Source organism: Mastomys coucha, unplaced genomic scaffold (genome assembly GCF_008632895.1).
Source record: "Mastomys coucha isolate ucsf_1 unplaced genomic scaffold, UCSF_Mcou_1 pScaffold21, whole genome shotgun sequence".
Lineage (NCBI taxonomy): Eukaryota > Metazoa > Chordata > Mammalia > Rodentia > Muridae > Mastomys > Mastomys coucha.
In genome coordinates, this window is record NW_022196904.1 from 139261323 (window position 1) to 139266608 (window position 5286).

A 5286-nucleotide genomic window follows, 5' to 3' on the forward strand; every position below is an offset into this window, starting at 1 on the left:
AAAAAAAAAAAAAAAAAAAAAAAGAAGAAGAAGAAGAAGAAGACATTGTTTAGTGGTTTCACTATGAAGATATCTTGTCTTTTTTGAATTATTTACTTATAGGAGATAATTTTTTACCATAAAGTAATTGTGTAATGTGGGAACATATAATCACTCTTGAAGTTTTGAAAAGTGTTAATGGGTTTGTAGTATACATGATGGGTCCCATCAGTACTTAGGATAATATTCTGTAAATTGACCTGTGTGAAGGTTACATCTTTATGTCTATACATGTTCATGACTTGAATGTATTTATTTAATATATATTAGAATTTCCGTCGTCTTTGAAATGGAAGCAGACAAATGATCAGTAACAACATCCAAGTTTACACCATGATAGGCATTCTCAGCATCAGTCTGTGGTTGTGAGCCTGGCAGAGCATTTGGATGCACACACTAATCATCATACAGCAAGTCCTGTATTGCTAAACTCAAAACCTTTCACTACTTCTAGCTACAGAAATTGTTATATTATACTTCAAATCTGTCAGTAAGAAAATGTAACTCTGCACTGTTTCAATAGGAACATTGAGAGCCTACTTCACAAAGGCGAGAAGACATAGCTGCTTACATAGGATGGATATGTGGAACAAGTCTCTTGGAGAAGATTTTGGCTTTGATGCCTCAAGTTCCTTCATACTTATTTTTACAAACTGAAAATAAAACCAACAGTCTGTTTAGTTGTAACAAAATGATTAGCTGGGGTATTCTGGACACTTGTAGAAGAGCAGATCAATAATTACTAATTACTGCTTCTATGTACCAAAAATTTGAATACTAAAGATACATTTAGAGTCAAATATTAAAGTGAAATAAAATCCCAAGGCACAAAGGATGCTCAGGGAATTTCTACAGTAAAGGCATATTATATAAAGGAATTAGGTGACAATAGTATATTGAAAGAGTTCTCAGAGCTGGAGTTAAAGATAAAGAAGAAAAATAACTGAGGAACTATTTAACTTATGATCCAAAATTTCACATAGAACATTGAAGTTAATTGCTAAAGGAAATGATCTTTGGTTTTCACTAGTTCATAGTTACTGAAAATAGACTCAAAAAATAATTCTTTGCAAAGATTCTTTCTTTTAATTTATATCTCATGCTATTTAAAGCAAAACATGTTACTGAGTCTTCATGATGCCTACAATTTAGTTGAGGATGATACTAAGATTTACATCTCTTAGATTCACTTCAGAAAACTGGTGTTGATATTTCAGAGAGTGATAACCCTTTTGGAGGTAGGTTCTTCCTGCCACATAGGTCACTTATGGTCTGACCCTCAATATCAATCATGTGTCCTGTCTCCTATGATGTAAGACTCCTCTGCTGCAAACACTCATATTTCCAAGTGCTGCCATATTCTGTCTACTGTAATTGATTGAACTTCTTGAATTTATGACCCAACCTGATATTCTTTGCTTTAACCTGTTCCTGCCAGGAATTTTGATTATTGTATTGAGAAAGTAACCAACAAGGAAAATAAGTACCAGATACATAAAGTTTTTGTACCAACAAGGAAGAATTTCCATTCAATTTCATTAAAATTTAAGTTGCTAATTCTGTGTGATATAGTAATATAATATAATAATATATCCTTTATATGACACAGGATAGAGTCCTGTTGGACAAGACTCCCACAGAGAAAGTAGAGATGGATCGGGGGAGCAGACAACTAGAAAGACCAACGGACAGAATGAGATGCAGAATAGATCGTTTGGAAAAGTCCCTGTAATGTTACCTATTACTGTTGTCTCTTAACCTGGTTCTTAAATCTCTGGAAGGATTTGTTTCTTCCATTTGTTATTAATGGTCTATTGAATGGAAAAATCTCAGGGTAGAAAGGAACTATGTGTATTGATCCTGGACAATGTTAGGTACTTGTCTCATAATATACACTCTTCTACTTTCCCCCTAACATGAAGAATTTTATTCCATTGTTCTTGTAAAGTGAGTTTGTGGGAATAGTGCTTTACAGACACCAGAATAGAGCCCAACAAATTCATAGCTACTATCTCTCTTCCAATGGTTCCCAACAAGACAGAGCTATATATCTCATACTAATTCCTCTGGCTTTTGTTATTGCTTTCTATTTTGTGTACATTAGTTTGACACTCTGGATGATTCTTGCTGAAAAACTGGCTGTGGGGAGTAAACACTCCTGCCCTTCTGGCATCTTGTTTTCCTGCATTCAGCTCCCATGTGCTCATCATCAATGACAACAGGGTCTTCCAGTTCTATGCTTCCTAAAGACAAAGAAATAAAGAATTTGCCTATATAATGGCTTGTGCTGATTATCTGTTGAAATCATTTATGAGTGGAATATTACTGTTATAATGGTATGATGCAATATATTGAATATGTTATGTAATTATTTTACCATTTACAATCCACAAACATGTTGTCCTAGAAACAAAAACAGTGTCTGTATAGCATTGCATGTCTTGTACACAAGTAAAGCATTGTACTCAAGTAATCAATGTGATTATTCTAAAGTTTAGGGACTTTCTCCCTTGGAGATAATTATGGCCATTCAATGTTGCACTGTAGAAATTTTCTGAATGTGAAGTTTATGTGTACTTTTCTTTACAAACCTTCAGTAAATTATCAGAATATTTTCCTTAAAAAATTTCAGTCTCTTTAAAATATGCACTCTCTCTGAACATGCAAAAATCTCTTTAAATGTTCAAAAATTTTCAGCTGTCAGTTCCTGTAAAAAAATCAAAATTAAAATACTTTGTAACTCTAAGAGGGAAGAACAAGGCACAATCAGAGTTTGAACCAAGCAAAACCAAACTTCAACAATATAAATATCTGAAAGTCCAATTATCTAGGATTCACTCATGATCTTCTGGGCTCCTCTGAAGAACTTGAATCACCTCTCCAGCTCTGCCCTTTGCAGCATAGAGAACCACTTGTCTTCTAGGATCCACCTGGCTCTAATATATTGCTGCTGCTGCTGCTGCTGCTGCTGCTGCTGCTGCTGCTGCTGCTGCTGCTGCTGCTGCTGCTTTTACTGGACATCCCATGGTACTAACATCCCAAATCCTTGGTTTTTCTGTAACAATTAGGCTGTACTTTCAACAATAGCCTCTCACAGTCCTAAACCTTAAGTTCTCTAAATGATTACCTCAGTTCCGGGCCTTCAACTGCCACTGAGTTTGCACTTTCACCAATAGGCTCCCTTAGCCTTACATGGTGCCATTCCTCAGCTGCTTTCCATGACTTCCTTAATGTCTCCAAAACCAAAACTACCTGGGTGATTCTTATACTACAAGCTTAGCTGCCAGCATGAGGTACAACCTTTGTCACTTCTGGAACACAGTTTCTGTATGCTGACCCTCAGGAAACACATACAAGATTAGTTCACCTCAATGATGCTGGTCTCTTCTTAATCACTTCTAAATTCTTAGCTGCAGCCATTGAATATCTCACACAAAATGAAAAGTTCTGCTTTATTAGTTATGATATCTTGTTAATCACAGATGATTCTTCAGCACTAGCTAACTAGAACCATAGATCATTCAACAAAAAGGCAAGTAGAGTCTTTGTTTCTTTCTGAAATCTCTCAACCCAAACCTGAAACTTCTGTACCTCTCTCAGCATTCTTTTCTTCCTCAGCTCCTATAAGACAATCCACTGTTAAACCTGAATGGATTTACTACACCAAATTTCCAAAGTCCTTCAATCATCATTCCCCAAACAGGCTCAGGTTTGTCACTAGTACCAAGTTGTCTTAGTTAGGGTTTCTATTGCTGCAACAAAATACTGACTGAAAAGCAAGTTGGGGAGGAAAGCATTTATTCAGTCCAAATTCCCACATGGCTGTTCATCACAAAGAGCAAACAGGTCAGGAAATCAAACAGAGCAGGAACCTGGAGGCAGACACTAATGTGGAGGCCATGGAGGAGTTCTACATAGTGGCTTGCTTTCCATGGCTTGTTCAACTTGCTTTCTTATAGAAATTAAGACCATTAGTACAGCGATATAACCACTCACAATGGCCTGGACTCTTGCCCAATCCATTACTAATGTAGAAAATGCTTACAATCAGAACTGATAGAGACATTTTTTCCTAGTAAGGTTCCCTCCTTTCATATTCCTCTTGTTAGTGTGTCAGGATGTCATAAGACTAGCCAGCATTTTTGACTGTGGGATGGCAGCCCCCTCTATCACATGATGCCCTGTCTTCCTGCTGGAGTTGGGCTCTATAAGTTCCCTCTCCCTACTGTAGGGCATTTAATCTAAGGTCCCTCCCTTTGAGTCCTGAGAGTCTCTCACCTCCCAGGTCTCTGGTGCATTCTGGAGGGTCCCCCCAACCTCCTACCTCCCAAGGTTGACTGTTTCTATTATTTCTGCTGGTCCTCAGGGCTTCAGTCCTTTTCCTTCACCCAATACCAGATCAGGTTCCCCTCTCCACATGCCCACCTCCTGAATACTTTCTCTCCTGGGTCCCCCCTCCCTTCCCACTTGTGATAGATTCCTGTCTGAAAGAACTGCAGTAATGGAAATGGAGAGGAGCCAGAGGAAAATAAGGCACAGTAAAAGGCCCTTGATGTTAGTCTAGCTCAAGGGGAGGTCCTAACGTCTAACACTATTACTGGGCTATGGAGCCCTCACAAAAGGGACCTATCATGACCGCACTACAGAAGACCCAACAAGCAGCTGAAAGAGTCAGATGGAGATATTTGCACCCAACCAATGGACAGAAGTTGCTGACCACTGTGGTTGAATTAGGGAAAGGCTGGAAAAAGATGTGGAGGAGGGTGACCCTGTAGGAGGATCAGCAGTCTCAATTAACCTGAACAACCGACATCTCTCAAACACTGGACCACCAAACAGGCAGCATAACCCAGCTAATATGACTTCCCAAACACATACACAGCAGAGGACTGCCATGTCTGGGTTCAGTAAGAGAAGATTCACCTAACTCTCAAGAGACTAGAGGCCCCAGGGAGTTTAGAAGTCTGATTGGGTGGGGGTTTGAGGATGGGTTGTGGGGACATTCTCCTGGATATAGGAAGTGGGGAGGAGGTATGGGATATGGAACAGGTGGAGGGTGGAAGGGGGATAAAATCTGGAGTGCAAAATAAAGACCAAAAAATGTCTCAAAACAAAAATAAAAAAACAAAAAACAACAACAAAAACTAAGACTCTTAGGGTTGTTTTAATTTGCGTTTCCCTGATGAGTAAGGATGTTGAACATTTCTTTCTTTTTTTTTTTCTTTTTTTTTTTTTTTTTTTTTTTTT

At 38.2% G+C, this 5286-nt stretch overlaps 1 pseudogene; it reads right to left on the minus strand.

Annotated features, from left to right (window-relative positions):
• LOC116101399 overlaps positions 1-4852 on the minus strand; it is a 14006-nt pseudogene extending 9154 nt beyond the window's left edge.
• Between the last annotated feature and the right edge of the window lie 434 nt (positions 4853-5286).